Source organism: Schistocerca americana, chromosome 7, assembly GCF_021461395.2.
Source record: "Schistocerca americana isolate TAMUIC-IGC-003095 chromosome 7, iqSchAmer2.1, whole genome shotgun sequence".
NCBI classification, from domain to species: domain Eukaryota; kingdom Metazoa; phylum Arthropoda; class Insecta; order Orthoptera; family Acrididae; genus Schistocerca; species Schistocerca americana.
Window position 1 is genome coordinate 372,895,023 of NC_060125.1, and position 20,043 is coordinate 372,915,065.

The 20,043-nt window shown below is 39.6% G+C and overlaps 1 non-coding gene across 1 annotated transcript; it reads right to left on the reverse strand.

Moving 5' to 3' along the window:
* Positions 1-1,076: 1,076 nt before the first annotated feature.
* On the reverse strand, positions 1,077-1,150 carry Trnat-ugu. The gene has a single exon. It is a non-coding gene; the product is annotated as a tRNA-Thr (tRNA).
* Positions 1,151-20,043: the final 18,893 nt, after the last annotated feature.

Sequence of the window (20,043 nt, forward strand, 5' to 3'; positions counted from 1 at the left end):
GCTCCAATCGCACCACCGAAGTTAAGTGCTATCGGACTCGGCTATCGCTTGGATGGGTGGCCGTCCGGGTCTACCGAGAGCTGTTGGCAGGTAGTGTGCGCTCAGCCCTTGTAAGACCAATTGATGAACTGCTTGGTCGAGAACCCCTCCATATCCTCATTCAGTGACACCTGTCGCCTGAGGATGGCACGGCAGTCGGTGGGTAACTGTTCGGACGGAGCTCAACATGATGAATATACAGGGGTGGAGAGAAATGATCTGAGAACCTACAATAAGTTCATAGAAATGTAGTAGTGGACGTCGATCGCCCGATCGCCCAAAATTTTCCATGTTACCAAAGGACGGAAATGCAGCGTTGTGTAGCCACTATCATAAGATGACAGCGAATCAGCGATGGGTATGCGAAAGTTCGTCGGGTAAGCGACAATGTTTGGGTGTTCCTACCAGTGCGGTTTTGTCCGAATGAGCTGCTGCTGTATTATTTCGACAGGGTGCGCCAGTATGCCTTCGACGCTGTCAAAATTGTAACAATATAAGCAGGAAGTTAAAGCAATGTAGAAACTGTTCCTTGGGAAAACGTGTTTGAAGTTTTACTTATTTTTCCTTTTAATTATTGTCTTAGTTAAAGGTTACTGATCTACTGCACTTATTAGAATTAAAGTTCGCTCATCCTCTCTTCACATTAGCAAAAATATAACATTTGGCCTTTAACTACCATTATTAGTAACATTGCACCTAACAGTACTACAATTCGACGATCTTGCAGCAGTGTTGTTTCTGCAAAAGATCATACCATCGTAACAAAATGATGATATTACGGAACTTTTAGCGTAGTTGATTTAGTAGCCAAGCTTTACCCGATAAACATTACAGAAAACTGGCGCCTTACGCAACCACTCAGGGATAAGGATTTTAAGTTTTCCTAGCTTTGACGGTCGGCTGTAAACATAATCTTCAGCTTATTTAGTTAGTAACTGCACTCTCCAGCCGGATAATTATTAAATGATGACTAACTGACAACCTCAGCTGCCGACAGGTGTTGCTGATATACCTCGATGTGGACAGCTGAAAATGTGTGCCCCGACCGGGACTCGAACCCGGGATCTCCTGCTTACATGGCAGACGCTCTATCCATCTGAGCCACCGAGGACACAGATGAATAGCACGTCAGCAGGGACTTATTCCTTATCCCTTGCACGCCCCCCCGTGGGACACACATCCCCAACTGTCCACAGTTCTACATGTGTATTGTACCTTATAGACATAGACATTTGCCCACCAACTCATTACTCGCGCACGCTTTGGCGATTCCCGTAAGAAGAGTTGATGGGCAAATGTCTATAAGGTACAATAAACATGTAGAACTGTGGACAGTTGGGAATGTGTCTCACGGGAGGCGTGCAAGGGATATGTCCCTGCAGTCGCGCTATTCATCTGTGTCCTCGGTGGCTCAGATGGATAGAGCCTCTGCCATGTAAGCAGGAGATCCCGGGTTCGAGTCCCGGTCGGGGCATACATTTTCAGCTGTCCACATCGAGGTATATCAACAACACCTGTCGGCAGCTGAGGTTGTCAGTTAGTCATCATTTATTACAGGGAAAGCTGCACGGTCATCAACAGTAACTGTTCTTTCGAGAACAAGTTACTGTCTTCGTATATATGATAATTATTAGCTGGACATTCACACACATACTCACGCTCATCACTGTTTGACTAACTAGCTAACTAATTAACTAACTATGGCCCGTATCTCCACAACGGCGTGTTTCCTACCTATGGTTATCTGGAACATACTGCTCGGTTGGACTGCTCCGACCTTATTATTAAGCTGTTTGTCTCCATCCTGTGTAGACAGACGAACCATATTCCAATCTCCCACATCGCAAACCTGGAGGAACTTACGCGTCGTCCTAAGAACTTTGCTACTAAACTTGGGAATTCGTACTGTAAGTTTCCTGAGGGATTTGTGCAAGAAACTGGCACCGAAATGCTTAGTGCTACAGAAGCGTTTATCGCGCCAAACATCATTGCCTGAACTCATTTAAAGGACGAACCAATAGGACTAAGCAACTTGAAGAGGAAGCAAGGGTAGGAGAAGATTTGATCAGACGGTTCGGTTCGGTTGGAGCCTTGGAAAAGAACATTTGTATGTAGAGCTCTGTTTGGTTGGAGCATCAGAGAAGTGCCTATGCCTCATTGGTCGCTGCAACTTCGAGACGGTAGTTTCGGCAATATCAGTTCCACACTCACTTGCTCAGAGAGTCGCAGTTTTTCCCATCCTGGCGATCCGAGACGCAACACACGGAATGTCCGGTCGTCGTGTCTGAGCCAGCCGCACCAGACATCTCCACTACATGCACAGTAGCCGGTGGCCCCCGTAAGGCGGAAATCTTCTGCTGTTGGTATACGTTGACCTGCTATAGACCAGTGCTGGTAATCACATATACGAGTAATCTGTGGCTCTAGTCAGTCAGGAGAAACGCCCCTTGAGAATGATATTCATTAGTTGGTAAATATTTGATTTTCTTAGTCAATCACTCAAACGTAAAGATTTTCTCGTTTTGTTTACGGTTGTTTGGAATGTTTCAATAGGCAAACAGGGTGAACCAGAAGTCGTGATGAGAAAGTATCCAAATAACTTAACATGTAGTTTCCTGGTTACATGGATGTGGAAATGCATTCTATGTTGAAAACAATGTTCTCTGCTCGTAGATACGTCCGTATTCGGGTAGAGGTCATTCAAATTACAATATTTCAGACAATAGCATTGCCATGCGTCAAAGAACAGCTGTAAAAATACGGCGTGTCATCACGTTTTTTCGCTTGTGGTTCTAGCGAATGCTACGGCACGTGATTGTGATCCGTTTTGTTATTAAATAACCTATGAAGTTGCCCGTTTTGTTACTAAGGTTATGCTGTTGTAAACATCTGAGCTATAATGGCGGACTAAACAGATTTACAATTCAAGAACGTCTTCTTCTTAGCGTATGAGTGCGTGGAAAGGAACCAGGGGTGAGACATATCGCTCATTTGCTGCAACAACGTCATAACTCGAAAATCGTGATTTTTCACATGGCTGCGAAACTAGCGCTGCCTGGCCTTCAACTGCTTTTCAGGACTACCCAACTAAATATCTCTCACAGGAGTTCCGTGACCTTCAGAAGCCGTTAAATCTAGTAGTTGAAGCTAAGGCTCCCTCTTTTCGTGCTTATATGAAAAATCGTGATTTTCGAGTTATGACGTTGCGGCAAATGAGAGTCTATGATGAAATGAGGGAAAAATTTTTTAATCGCTTCATGAAAGAAGTCCAATGGATATTAATCTTTAAAACTGGGAAGAATTCCCAGAACCCTCATGCGTGTGTCCGAGCGGTTCTAGGCGAGCACTCGCAGGTTCGAGTCCTGCCTCGGGCATGGATGTATGTGATGTTCTTAGGTTAGTCAGGTTTAAGTAGTTTTAAGTTCTAGGGGACTGATGACCTCAGATGTTAAGTCCCATAGTGCTCAAAGCCATTTGAACCATTTTTGATCTCGAAATGTTTATATCTGGGCGAAAGAGAACCATCATTATAATGAAGAAATTAATCAGAGAATTACATGAGTATAACGGTCAGCATACACAGTGAGTTTGAAATATGTAAGAAGTGTGGAAGAACATTCGTTTCTGTATTATTCCATTCTTGCATATATCTTTTTCTATTAAATACAGTTTCTGATAGAGTTAGGGAGTCGTTCCATATTCCCGTTTGCCTTTCATGTTGCTTCTTGTTTCTGTAGAATAACGTTAAATATTTCCGACCGCGACTTCTGGCCCACCCCGTACATGCCAACGTTAATGTTATGTTGCCACATTTCTGTATCACATTCTTATTAGTCTTCTTTCAGAATTGCATGCACACTTTAACGTGTTTTAATTGCTTGTAATAATCAGCCTTCCGCCCACCTGAATGTATGAACCCTTAACATAAATAACATGAAAAAATAACACTCCAAAAACTTAATATTTCAATTCGCGTTAGGATGACACCGAATTGCAAGCATAACATATTGTCACTCCGAGCATGAGTTGACATATTATGTTTCCTATAACTCGGTTAATGTACTTCGATAGTGGTAGAACGTGAAGAAATGAATTAAAACTTGTACCTCATCCAGGACTTGAAGCCAGGTCTCCCACTTATTACATAGATAAACTAGCCATTACACCTGCGTAGCAGTATCCCTAGCACACCTGCACGGACTACTGTAATTGAGTGCCCTCCCTAACACAAACTTCAATTCACACCTTCAGCCTATTTTCCCCTTCTTAAATCGTGAGTGCTGCTGAGGCTCTCTGGTACTGGAATAGTACTCCAGTTTCGAAGATAATGGGGTGTGTATATAGCTGTGTTCCGTATGCTGCTACGGTGGTGTAATGGGTACCATATATGCCTAACAAAAGGTAGACCCAGGTTAAATTCCCAGCTATATCACAAATTTTAATTCACTTCTTCAGGTTCAATGATTATCGAAGACAAAGTTGAGACGCATATGTCTCAAGAAAAATGTAATTTTTTGTTGACTTGACATAGATTAACCTCATCACTTTGCTTTATATATCAGAAAAGGAAATACAAAGATCCACAGAAACTTCAGCTAACATCTATTTATTTTGATAAGTAGGTGATGGAACAACGGCGAAATGTAGGAGAGCGTGCTTGGAGGATGTTCTTAAATCTTACCGGCGGTGATCATTCGGTGGAGCACGCTCCGCAGTATTTGGAGAAAAAAATACTTGCTTACAAAATACACCTAATAGCATTTACCATTTCCCACTGATTAAATGATTATTTACTACCAAGGAAACGACTGACATCATTATTACTATCATTTTTTCGGGAGAGTTCAAGTTCAATAGGCGTTATAAAGCTGTTAAGTTCCTGTCACATTCTGTGTATTATTGACACTGAACGCTGAATTGAATACAACTGGGAAATAATTCTCTTTGTTGTTTGTAGACAATTCGTCTACCTACAAAGGTCTCTCGTTCCGAAGGTGATCAGTAATACGCGAAGAACCACGTGTGAGGTCGGTGTCTATCAAAAAGTTAGTAAGCTCTCGCACCTATTAACAGTGTAAACACTTAAATACGTATTTGAGCAACACAATTATTCATTTTTAGTACTTGTGGGTACATAACATTGTACTGCCGTAAGTCAGAACACAACTTTTTTTTTCAAGACATAAAGGTGCAGGCCTATTTTTCAGGAATTTTGCCACAGCTTTGTCACCCTTTCAAAATCATCGGCGACTGGTATTCGTCGCATTTGCACTGCCATAATATCAAGTTCTGCTGAGAAAGTAGGGGGCTATTGCTGTAAAAGATAATTATTGCTTCAGCGTAACTTATGAGGAATATCGAAGATTAACGTGGAACAAACCTTAGCCCCTGTCAAAATAATGTCTTATAAAGAAAGGTATATTTCCAGATAATAATTCTAAGTGCGATGCATCACTATTTCGCCACAAATAACTTTTAACTCATTAAACATACACTGCTGGAAAAAAAGAGTTAGTACACCATTTTAGAGGTTACCAGTTCACCCAAGATTTTTGCTGCACAATGTGTATGGAGTACATGAAATGATTACGTTTGCAGATCAATAGCACAACTGGTTCTGAGATACCAGATATCGACACATGCTGAAATACCCACATTAGTACCTGGTGTACGGCAGCAGCGCTGACGCTGACTCTGGCGTACAGTCGATCGTACAGATGGAGAATGCTGTCCTGGGATACGTTATGCCATGCCTGCTCGACCTGTTATGCCTCTTTCAGAATTTCATGCACATTGCAACGTGTTTTAATGGCTTGTAATAATAGAGTTGATGGTTGATGAGTCGCACCAATCGTTTCTGGTCTCATCATATCCTACACACGCTAGATTGCAGACAAATCCAGAGATCGTGCTCTTACAGAGCACGTTGAGTTTCACGGGCAGTGTGTGGACGATTATTATCCTGTTGGAACAGCACACCACCTTACTATTACAACGGCGGCAAAATAATGGGTCTAACAACATTCTGCACATGCCTAGTGCTGGTTAGCGCCTCCCCACCCCCAGAAACACCAAAGGTGAACGATAGTTGTAGCTTAGCGCACTACAGACAATAAGGGGTCAGGTGGGAGCAGCGTGCCTTGGGTGAATCCACTCAACGAGATAGCGGCCACAAATCTAGCGCCCTTCAGGTCTACGACATATGTGCAAAGGACCAATACTTGCATGCAGGTGGAAACTGCCTTCATCGCTGGAGACCACGGCGCGCCATTTCATATTCCAAGTGATCCTCTGACGACACCAGTCGCCGGTGCACGATGGTATAGTGGCGTAAGCAGAGAACGGACTAGAGGTGTGTGTGCCCATGTTGACACGTCTGGACTCACAAGCCCTCTTATCTGTGCTATTGTAGTTGTACGAGCTGCCACTGCTGACCTTACAATATGACGTTCCTGATGAGAGTCTGTGCTACGTGGACATCATACATACATACATTAATCCTTGTTCCATAGATCACGAGTACATTTCGTAATGATGTGGGGTGTGTCACTTTAACATAAGTTTTCTTTACACATAATACTTAATTAATTTTTGTTTACAGCTACTACTTCATATCTAAGAATTCATCTATTGAGTAGAAGGAGTTGTCATTCAGAAATTCTTTTAATTTGCTTTTAAATGTTTGTTGGCTATGACTTTCAATACTGTTTGGCAAATGACAAAAGATTTTTGTGGCAGCATAATTCACCCCTTTCTCCGCCAAAGTGAGATTTAACCCAGAACAGTGGCTGTCATCCTTTCTTCTAGTGTTGTAGCTACGCACTTCGCTGTTATTTTTGAATTGGTATGGGTTATTAATGACAAATTTCGTAAGTGAATATATGCATTGCGAAGGTACTGTGAATATCCTGAGTTCCTTAAATTAATGTCTGCAAGGTGATCTTGGGTGGGCTCCAGTTGCTATTCTGATTACACACTTTTGTGCAATGAATACTTTCTCTCTTAATGACGAATTGCCCCAAAATATGATGCCACATGAAAGCAGTGAATGAAAATAGGCATAGTGGACTAATTTACTGATATGTTTATCACCAAAATTTGCAATAACCGTAATAGCATAAGTAGCTGAATATAATCGTTTCAGCAGATCATCAACGTGTTTCTTCCAATTCAATTTCTCATCAACGCACACACCCAGAAATATTGAGTATTCTACCTCAGCAACAGACTTCCATTCATAGTCTATATTTATCAATGGTGTTATGCCATTTACTGTACAGAATTGCATACACCATGTTTTCTCAAAATTTAGAAATAGTCCATTTGGTGAGAACCACTTAATAAATTTCTGAAAGACATTATTTGCAATTTCCTCAGTCGATTCTTACTTCTTGGGTGTGAATACTTTACTTGTATCATCAGCAGTAAGAACTAACTTCGCATCTTCATGAATATAGAGTGGCAAGTCGTTAATATATATTAAGAACAATAAGGGACCCAAGACTGAACCCTGTGGGACACCATTCTTGATACCTCCCCAGTTAGAGAACTCTGTTGATTTCTGTAGCATATCTTCCAGTAAGTCTGAATTAAACCATTTGTGCACTGTCCCACTCATACCACTCAAATTAAGCTTATTTAGAAGAATTTCGTGATTCACACAATCAAAAGCCTTTGAGAGATCACAAAATATCCCAATGGGTGATGTTCAGTTATTCATTGCATTTAATATTTGATCTGTGAAAGCGTATATAGCATTTTATGTTGAAAACCCTTACTGAAAACCAAACTGCCATTTTGTTACTACTTCGTTTTTGCAAATATGTGAGCTACTTTTGAATATATTACTTTTTCAAGAATTTTGGATAAACCTGTCAGAAGGGAGATTAGGCGGTAGTTGTTAGCAACAGATCTATCCCCTTTTTTATGCAATGGTTTAACAACAGCATATTTCAGTCTATCTGGAAAAATTCCCTGTTTCAGTGAGCTACTACATGTGTGGCTGAGAATCCTACTTATTTGTTGGTAACAAGCTTTTGGTACTCTGTTGGAAATGCCATCAATTTCATGTGAGCTTTTACTTTTGAGCGAATTTATTATTTTCCTAATTTCAGTAGGATAGGTGGGTTGAATTTCAATTTTATCAAATTGCATAAGTACTGCCTCTTCCATATACTGCCTCGCATTTTCTAATGAATAGCTGGAACCTATTTTCTCTAAAACACTTAAAAATGAGTATTAAAAAGTTTTATACTCCTGACTTCTTGCTAACAAACTTTTCATTGTGTTTGATAGAAATACTGTATTCCTGTGCTCTCGATTGCCCTGTTTCCATTTTCACAAAATTCCAAATTATTTTAACATTATTATCAGATGTGCTAATCTCAGACATAATTCACATACTTCTGGACTTTTTAATAACTTTTCTTTATAAGTGCAGTAGTTTTTATAATGTATCATTGTCTCGGGATCATTACTCCCCCTAGCTGTAAGATACATTTATCTTTTCTGTTTACAAGATATTTTTATCCCTTTAGTAAGCCATGGCTTTTTACATGGTTTCTTACAATTATATTTCACTGTTTTCTTAGGGAACTGTTTTCAAATATACTCATAAGGGTATCATGAAATAGGTTAAACTTTAAATTAGCATCATGTTCCTTGTACACCTCATCCCAGTCTACCTGTTGCAAGCTTTCCCTAAGATTTTGGAGTGTTAAATCTTTGATGGAATGCACTATTTTGGAGGACTGTTTTGCATTACTGTATGGAGCTATATCATATACTGTAACTAGCTGTGGATCATGATCAGACAGACCATTCTTAACAAGAAAAGTTTTTATTTGATTAAATTTATCTTTCTCTATGAAAATGTTATCTATCAGTGTGCTGCTTTCCTGTACCACCTGAGTAGGAAAATCAATAACTGATGTCAAATTGAAAGAACCAAGTAATACTTCAAGGTCATGCTTTCTAGCTGACTCTTTCAGAAAATCTACGTCTAAATCCCAACAAACAATAAGTTGCTTTACGATAAATAGTTTGGACAAGAAGAGAATAGAAGCTTTCGAAATGTGGTGCTACAGAAGAAAATGCTGAAGATTAGATGGGTAGATCACATAACTAATGAGAATGTATTGAATAGAATTGGGGAGAATAGGAGTTTGTGGCCAACTGGACAAGAAGAAGGGACCGGTTGGTAGGACATGTTCTGAGGCATCAAGGGATCACAAATTTAGCATTGGAGGGCAGCGTGGAGGGTAAAAACCGTAGAGGGAGACCAAGAGATGTATACATTAAACAGATTCAGAAGGATGTAGGTTGCAGTAAGTACTGCGAGATGAAGAAGCTTACACAGGATAGGGTAGCATGGAGAGCTGCATCAAACCAGTCTCAGGACTGAAGACCACAGCAACAACAACATTGTCTGACAGGTGGCACAACAAAGAATCCAAGTTTTTCAAGAATAGTTGAAAATTTCCCAATGGGCGGCTGCAATTATAAAAGTGCCTTTGTTTAGTTTAAGCTCACATGCACATGCTTCTATGTGTTGCTCTACGCAAAATTTTTTAGTTTACAAATTTTTCACACTATGGCTGATTTTAACATATATGGCAACTCCTCTCTCCATAGTGTCTCTACTCACATGTGCTGAAAGCTTATATCCACCTACATTTACCATTTCCATACCTGTGCCTATATGATGTTCAGACAAGCACAGTGCATCTACTGCACCCTCAGTTTCTAAATCTTCTATACAAACAAGAAGCTCATCTACTTTGTTTTTTAATCCCCTGATATTCTGATGCAATATATTAACATCACTTTTTACTGTGCTTTTATGTGAATCTTGTGACATACTAACGTTATATTTCACTGTACTGTTATGAGAATCTTTTGATATTTTCACATCTCTAGTACTTAACTGTCTGAACTTTTCATTAAGCTTAATTTCAATCAATGTAGGAGATTGGATACTGATCTTAGACTAAAAAAGTACTCCCATGAGTTTCAGTGCCCCAATTTAAAGATTTTGCTATCATCCCAGCCAGTTTACCCTTCCCTTTCCTATTGAGATGCAGGCCATGTCTTGTGAAGTCCCACCTACCAACACCATCAACTGGAACCAAAACTATGCTTGACAAAGTAGCCGCCCGAAGCAGCTGATCTAGCTCCATATTGACCCTCTGGACAGAAATGTTCAACTGGGGCTGGTCATACCGCATGAAAGCAGGAACAAAGCCAACATCTGTATGGTTCGTTACAGATACTATTTTTACCAGGTCACACTCAATATTGTACCCCAGTTCCCTATCAATACCGTTTCCCGCTCCACCCACTACCACAACATGATCCTGATTTGTAAAACCTTTGCACAATGATCCTACATCCTCCATCACTTGGCTAAGACATGCACTGGGCTTGAAAATACTTGTGACGTGGTACCTATCACCTAATTTTTCCTTCAAAATCTGGCCCACACCTCTTCCATGACTACTACCTAACAATAGAACTTTCCTCCTACTTTCTACTTTTTTTGCAACACTTGGTTCCCTAGTGAAAGTCTGTTGAGTGCTGACTACACTTACATCTACTTGAGCCTCTTCCTTAGCTGAAGTAGCAAGGTAAAGCTATTGTTTGTGCCAATGATGAAACTGTCTGATACTGTTCTCCTTCTGTGGCCCCTGTTCCTTGCTACCACTTCTCACCTGTATTCACCCTCCTTCCCCCTCAACCTCATCAGTTCCTCCCTAGCACTATCCTGTTCAGCCTGAAGGGCTCTAATCTTCCCTTCCTGTTGCGCTATTTTCCTATCCCTTCAACATAATCTGCAATATCATGGAAGAGACTCATTTACTTCCCCGATTCCCATGCCACTACATTCATCCCAATGTAGCCATCTGCCACAACAGCTGCACAGTACCCCAGAACTGACTTTCCTACGGCAGCTCAAACACTTCTCGCTGATGGTTGTTTAGAATATTTTTTACAAAATTTATCTAGGCAATAACAGTATTATTCTATTAACTATAGGTCACAAAAGCCACTAAAGTTATGTTGATGGCTAATATACGTGTATACTATTAATATAGTAACGTGATGCAGTTAAAAATCAAAACTTGTATACCCGAAAAAATAAGCCTAAGATCGTGTATGCGCGATACGTACTTTACGCTTTTTGTAAGGAAATAAAAGATATAACTTAAAACCTTTCATTCCCCGAGTAGATACGGTACTACTAAATATATGTGTAATGAAAACAACCTAAATTCTTCACTTAATACTTAAAGAAATGTCTTAAATTCGTATGTAAACCTACGTCTAAGGTACGCAGAAACCGGCCTTTGTGTTGTTTTTTTTTTTTTTTTCGAGAAATACTTTGAAACGAGTGAAACTTTCAATAGACAATATAAAACAGACTCTAATTAAGTTCGTTACGGTGTAATATTAACTTAATTGACAGCTATTATAGAATAGTCAATTCGAACATCGTCTACAGGTGTGACAATGTTCATGTTACCACTGATACTAGTGTAGTTGCACAACTGACGCAGCTCGTCCAACTTGTGTGGCAATTCTCCAAAAGGACCATCCCAGCACTCGGATGGCCACAATGTAGTACCTTTCAAACTCGCTCATTTGGCTGTATAAGCATGGATGCATCTCTATGGTATGATTGCAAACTGGCTTCATATGTTTTCACCACACTGAAGCTTATTGCTGTGACCATTCCCTGATAAAGGGTAATCACAGATGGCGTTCTGGTAGCTATGCCACCACGCTATCTGTTAGCGGACGACGTTGAAACCATTATCATTATGTCTGCTATCCCCCAAGAGACACATGTCATCATCGGATAAAAAACGAGATCGTCTTTCCAAGTACACTGTTCTTTTTTTATCAATTTATTTGTAATTACTTTTCAAGTGGACGATTCACTTGAAATAAAGACCAACACATTGTGTTAACTTCCTTAAATTACTGCCATAGAGCGAACAACATGCTGTTTTTGCGATACAATAACAGACTTTTATAAGACAATTTAGTGAGTTAACTGTTTTAGAGGTCCAAACAGAAATTGCATAGTAAAATAACATTTAATAGGAGGATTTTTGTGTTGATTTTGTGACCGTTTGAATGACTCACAGCCTACAGGTTTAATCAACTCTCCACTCTTCACCAATAGTGGTGTAAATGACACGTATCGCGAGTGTCAGAGGAGGTAGTTGCTGTGGAGATTGATGTTAACTTTTGGGTAGCGCCTCATCCCAAAGTCAGCAACAGAGTAAAATACTCATTTTCAACATAAGGCTTCTCACTTTCTAGTCAGGTCTGAAAAAAGAGTGACAAAACTGAATTTGTCTCACACATGTCTGCTATTCTGCCAAAAGTGATCACATTCCCATTCAAAAAGTTGTGACTTTGAAACATCGCAAGCAGCTGCCTGCAGTATTGTTCAATGCCTGCAGTGTTTTGTGTTAGATGTGTGTGTCGCCGTGTCTTCCAATTTGATATGATTCAACAATTCCTTTCTTTCTTATGTGTGCCCTCACCAACTGGATAATGCTGACTGTAGTTTATCAGTAAAAAGAACTGTAATGTGCAGGTGGTGTGGTCTGTTATGAAAAGTTTCGTTAGAAGCTTTGTAGCTTAATTATTCAGATTAGTTTTCGTAATGTGAAATGTATTGTTGAGGGTAAATAATAATGAAATTTTGTAAACAAGCGAAATCTAAACATGTGCTCAAGTATTCAATATTATATCATGTACAGAGTGAATAGCGAATGGAAGCATGCCAGAAATGTGAAAAGCACTGTGAACTGTAAACATTTCTTAGTATTAACCCTACTGTTTTGTTCACTTTTACTGTACAAATGTACTGTTTGGCTCAATATGAAGCTACATTTGTAAGTAGGCTGTTTATGTTTTCTCTATGTAAGTAGGCTGTTTATGTTTTCTCTATGTAAGTAGGCTGTTTAGGATTTCTTATTGGTAACGCCACCTCTGTATGACAATCACTGGCTGTGCTGTGGGCAGTCTGTGTCTGCTTTGCATTGTTGTAATACTCGCCATTGTAGTGTTAGGCAGCTGGCTGTGAACAGCACGTAGCGTTGCGCAGTTGGAGGTGAGCCGCCAGCAGTGGTGGATGTGGGGAGACAGATGGCGGAGGTTTCTAATTTGTCATGAACCGATATATATATTATGACTTGTGATGATATTAAGGTAAATACATTGTTTGCTCTCTATTAATATCTTTCATTTGCTAACTATCCCTATCAGTAGTTAGTGCCTTCAGTAGTTTGAATCTTCTATTTAGCTGGCAGTAGTGGCGCTCGCTGTACTGCAGTAGCTTGAGCAGCGAAGATTTTTGTGAGGTAAGTGATTTGTGAAAGGTATAGTTTAATGTTTGTCAGGGCCATTCTTTAGTAGGGAATTTTGAAAGTCAGATTGCGTTGCGCTAAAAATATTGTGTGTCAGGTTAAGCACAGTCCTGTAGAATTGTTCAAAGGGGACGTTTCATATGTCGACCCTTAGCCTAGGATACCTCACTGGAATCTTCTGATTTTTCTTGTAGTTTGTGTATTTAGTGTAGCTTTTGTTTATTGCTAGCGCGTAATTGTAGAGAGAATCTCCTTTGTAGTTGTAGCCTTTCATTGTTGTACAGTAAAACAGTTGTGGCATGCATATAGATTTGCACCAAGTATTTCGCAGCTGTAATTAACTAGATATTATTTTCAGTGTTATGTTAATGTGTTCTCTTATTTTTGCTCTTCAAATTGTGTCTTTCTGTGTTGTCGTGTGAAATACTGTGACAATAATGGCGTGTGAAAAACGTAATACTAGGCTCCAAAGTAAACTGAGAAATGACAGTGAAAATGAAAGCAGTGTGTTAGCGCCACCGAGTAATGAATTAACTGATGTTCAAAGTAGTAATTTGATAATTGTGCATAGGGAAATGGAGCGGGCGGCAAACAATGGCGTGGACAGTGAAACAATTAGTGAAGAGGGAAGCATTATCGATCGATCGGTCAGCAACAGCTCGCCTCAGGAATCCGAAATGATAGGACACAATTTTGCAAACACTGTAGATTCAGGTTTTGCGTCCTCACCGTTTTCTCAAATGAGTCAAGACACGTTTTCCGCTTGTCAAAATGTGAATGTTGCCGGTGCAAATTCACTGCCGAAAAGCACTGAGGAACATGTTTCAGACACCAGTGCATTGTTATTACAGTTAATGCAACAAATGAGACAAAGGCTACAAAAGTTAGACACAACGCTTGAACAAAATCAGAAACAAACACAGCAACAGTTACACACAATGGAACAAAATCAGAGACAAACACAGCAGAATCTTAAAAAGTTAGACACAATGGAACAACACCAGAGACAAACACAGCAACAGTTAGACACAATGGAACAAAATCTTCAAAAGTTAGACACCACACTTGAACAAACACGTGAAGATTTAACTACTGAGTTGCATAAAATCGAATCGAAATGTCAAAAAGTCTGTAACGACGTAAAAACACAAATTTGTGAGCATTTTCAACCTATTTTTTCGCGGCATGAAAATGCATTACAGAATCACGAAGCAGCCATAAAAGAACTGCAAATTATTGTTCATGAAAATCATGAGACCTTGCAAGCTAAAATTGACTCAGTTGCATCTACCGATTCGGTTACGCAACTTGCAAAAACTCAGGAAAACTTAAAGGACACAGTAGAAAGACACATGGAGGAAATTAGTTCATTATCAGAGAAAGTAGTTGAACTTTCGGATCAGCTAAATAATTTATCTACGAAGGTAGATGATAATCTGAATGACACAAAACCGGTAGTCTTTAATAACACAGAAGAGAGCGAACAAATTAGGAAACTGAAACAAAATCTGAATCAAATTGATACGCAACACCAAAGAGAAATCCGGGAAGTACAAGATCAGCTAACACAGGTAATACAAGAATTACGTATTTCAGAGGACACTCGCGCTCCAACACGGGAAGAGGGACTTAGAAACACGGAAAAGCTGCAAAATAATAACACAGGGCATTTCGGAAGTAATGAAAGAAATTGGGAATGTGCACCGAATTTTGAGATGGAACCGCCGAAGCGACGTAACAATGACCGACATGCGACTCGCCGACATGATGATTTTGACTATAAGCTGTTCATTACTACACGTAAATTCAAAACGTTTAAGAATTCTGCCAACGACATTCATCCACAAGCATGGCTCTATCAATTCTCTCATTGTTTTCCTCCCAACTGGTCGTTGGAACACAGATTAGAATTTATGTGTGGCTACTTAGAGAATGAACCAGCTGTAAGAATGCGATCGGTAATTCACGATTGCCACAGTGAAGGAGAGTTTTACCATGCCTTCCTCTCAGCATATTGGTCTCCAGCCACACAAGACCGAGTAAAACATGGCATCATAATGATGAAATGTTTCGAACAATCTGAATTTTCCAGTCTTATGAAATATTTTGAAGACATGTTGCATAAGAATCAGTATCTTTCAAACCCATACAGCCCCTCAGAACTCATCCGCATTTGCTTAATCAAACTGCCTGAACATTTACGACATATTATTTTGGCAGGACGTTGCAAAGACGACATTGAAGCATTTCAGGGACTCTTACAAGAATTAGAAATTGACACTGACAATCGCGGAACGCGAAACCAGGAACACAGCAATTACAGGTCACATCCGTCGCAACTCCGCGATGAAAGAAGTAATAACTTTACACGACAAGGCTATTCTCACAACACAAATCGTGACCAAAACAGACACCACCCGTATGACAACCGTTGGCAGAGTAGTAATAACTACAGGGAAAGATCACCTCTCCGTGGTAATGACTATCACAGAGACAATAAGATAAACAGACAATACGGGAACCAAAATAAATACTATCAAGGGAGACAGAATAACTTTAGACGCAACGGACCAGCGCGCAGTTACGATTCAGGGAGAAATTCTCCACCATGTGACCGACAAGAAAGAAACTATGGAATCTACCGACATGACGACAGACGATATGATCGTAACGACAGACCTGAATTGCATCAGAACTGGCGGGATTCAAACAGAGCAGGGCCCTCTCGTCACGGTGAATTTGTAGAAGTTAGGTCTCCAAATCCCAATAACGACGCGCGCCAACAAAGAGACAATAGGCAATGACTCATACCGCAGGCAGCCACAAAACGCACGTATGAAACTAACGACGCAGCTGCCGTAGCTAGTAATTACGTAAAAATGGAAGACATTAGGGACATTTTACTCCAAGAACACGACGTAAAACATAACAACATTGCATATCCTGTGATTCACATTACAGTAAATGACGTAAAATTTACGGCAGTACTTGACTCTGGCAGTCCCATTTCAGTAATCAGTGAAACAGCCTTTAGCAAATGTAACAAATCGAACGATTGCCCCACACTTCCGTTACGTAAGATTAAATTACAAGGCGCAATCTTTGGAAAAAGTGTAGATGTACGCCAACAAACCAATTTAGAATTCTTTTGTCAAAGCCACAGCTTCTCTATGAACTTTCTCATTGTTCCATTATTGTCGACGGAAATTATATTGGGAGTAGACTTTTTGAATGAATACAAAGCAATCTTAAACTTTCACGATGCTGAAATAAGTTTAGAGAAAGAAGGTAAGTCAATAGCTTTGAAATTTGAAGATTGGCTCTCAAACCATGACGAGGAAATTAATCGGCTTTACCTTCTGTTAGACAACAGTTCGGACTTTTCTACGGAACTAGACACTAACAATCACTCTGCAAGTACTGACAGGGATGATATCGACGGCGCATTTGACACTAATAAGTTAATTCAGAATAAAATTCAAACAATTGAGAATTGTAATGACAATGATAGGCAAGACCTTTTTGAGATTTTACAAGCACATTCCACAGTTTTTACTCACAAAACAGGAACAATCAAGGGATTTCAATACCAATTTCGTGTTCGTGAGCATACTAAATTTTGTGTTAGACCATACGTAATTCCGGCGCATTATAGGGACCGTGTTAGAACAGAAATACAATCTATGCTTAATGAGGGCATTATTGAGCCTGCAGTAAGCTCATACAACAATCCATTACATGTTGTTGAGAAGAAAAATGGATCGATCAGGCTTGTCTTAGATTCGAGACAAATCAATACGATCATTATTCCTGAAACAGACAGGCCGCAAACGTTAGAAGAACTTCTTCAAAATTTTAATGGTGTAAAAGTGTTGTCTTCCATTGATCTCAGATCCAGCTTTTATCAGATCGAACTTCATCCAGAATGTAGAAAATACACAGCTTTCCTTTGTTTCGGCGTTTGTTATCAGTTTCGGAAACTTCCCTTTGGTTTGAACATTTCTTCGGCAGCATTCATTCGCGGGCTAAATTCCATATTACCTGAGTTCTTAAAACGTCACATCACCTTATATGTAGACGATATTCTGATAGCAGAAGCCTCATGGGAACAACACAATCGCATCCTCAACAGCGTGTTACATATTTTTGCAGAATCTGGAATTACAGTTAACTTGGAAAAGTCTGAATTCGGTAGGTCAAAGGTGAGGTTTTTGGGACATATTATTTCTTCTGAAGGCATTCAGCCGGATCCTGAAAAGTTAGAAGCAATCAGAGCCATTCCAGTGCCATCCACAAAAAGACAAGTCCGCAGTTTTCTAGGTCTCGTAAATTTTTACCGTCGTTTTCTGAATATGCAAATTCTAGCTACACCAAAACTTTGTTCTCTCACTGGAAAAAATACTATTTGGAACTGGGACGAACAAGCACAGTTGGAATTCAATTCTTTGAAAGAAGCGTTACTTCACGCGCCAATCTTAGCTCATCCAGATCTGTCACAAGATTTCTGCCTTAGCACGGATTCTTCTAAAGTCGGTCTTGGTGCCCATTTATTTCAAGAAGCCATAGAAAATGACACTACCATTCAGAAAACCATTGCTTTTGCTAGCCGAGTGCTAACAAAATCTGAAAAAAATTATTCCGTTACTGAATTAGAAGCTTTAGCTATCGTTTGGGCATTTCACAAATTCCGTTTCTTTCTTTCTGGTAAGCACGTAAAAGTATACAGTGATCATCGTGCATTACAATTTCTTATGTCTTCAAAATTAAATCATGACAGGTTAAAACGTTGGGCATTGTTTCTGCAAGAATTCCGCTTCACAATAGTCTACATTCCCGGCAAGGAGAACATTGTTGCGGACGCACTGTCACGCGCACCGGCTGGGCTTGAGAAAAGTACCACAGAAGGCAACCTCCAGAAAAATTTCAGTATTCTTTACATTCAGAAAGTCGCCTTTGAAAACTTCATCACCACATCTTTAAAGGACATTGCTCATGAACAAGATAAAGATCCGATTTGGAAGGACATCAAGAGCAAATGGCATGAAAAGACACACACACAGATTCGGCATTATTACCTGGTTAGAAACAACATACTCTTCAAACGCTGCACTGTTGATGACAAGCTATGGGTACTTTGCATTCCAGACGATTTTGTTAATAAGCTCATTTGGTACATTCATTTCAGCTACGCACATTTTGGCCCACGAAAATGTTATCATATTCTTCGAACGACTTGTTATTTTAACAATATGGAAAAAAGAATTCGAAGAGTCTTGTCTATTTGTAAACTTTGTCAAAAGGCGAAGCCATCTACTGTCTCACAACGTGCTCCGTTGTTTCCTATTATTCCTGCTAAATTAAAAGAATTTGCTGCTGTTGATCTCTTGGGACCGCTTGTCAGAACATCCAATGGATTTTCGTACGTTCTAGTCGCTGTTGAACTTACTTCAAAATTTGTTTCTTTCACTCCGTTACGTAAAGCCACTGGACGGTCTGTATCCAACGCCTTTGTTAAAAATTTCTTACGTGAAGTTGGACACGTTAGTAAAGTCATTTCAGATAACGGACCGCAATTCAGATCTGCTGTTTGGTCACGCATGCTCCGCAACCATAAAATCAAACCTGTTTTTATTTCATTGTACTCACCACATTGCAACCCGTCTGAAAGGATTATGAAAGAAATCAATAAGCTTTGCAGACTTTATTGTCACAGAAAGCATCAGCATTGGGACAGATATTTACACTTATTTCAAAACGTGCTGAATGAAATGCCTCACGACTCCACTGCTTTACCACCTACTCTTGTACTGAAGAATGAAGAACCACCGAACAGAATCAGAGAGCTTGTACCTTTCCCGAATACACGTAAACTTCGACACAAAGACATAATTGATTTGGCTCTTAAAAATATAAAATCTGCAGCAGACAAAAGGAGAAAACTACACGGTAAAGCAAATGCAAAGAAATTGTATATTGGTCAGAAAGTTCTCATTAAAGCTCATTCATTGTCACATAAGAAGAAACACTTGAGTCACAAATTCTTTCTAGTTTACAATGGACCTTACAGAATCCGACGTATACCACATGATAATTGCGTTGAAGTTGAAACTCTGCGTACTAGGAAGAGTAAAGGTTTACACCACATTTCTCATGTAAAACCATTTATTGACAGATAATCTGCCTTTTAACTTTGTCTTTGCCATAAAACTTTTCGCTTCACATTACTTAAATGCTTTGTCAGACTTAAGAAACTGTTAACATACAACAATGTTTGAAGTACAATATCCAGTCTAGAACCTAGGGAACATTTTAAACAGAAATTACGAATGCATTGTTATAGTGAACAGACGACACAGTATTGTATTTGTACATTCTTGCTTGTTTGTTGCACGATTACGTAACGACTATAAGGCTCACATACTTAGAACATTTACCAGTACTGCTAATGAGATTTTAAGGCAACATTTTGGTTGACCTGAAAATGTATTCTGGATTTAAAGTACTTTCTGTGAGATACCAGATGACACAGTGTTAGTTTATGTGACAGTTACACGATTTTATCACGACGCTACTAATGAGTGACAATTTACAATGTTGCTTTTGCAGTGTTTCTGTTTTATAT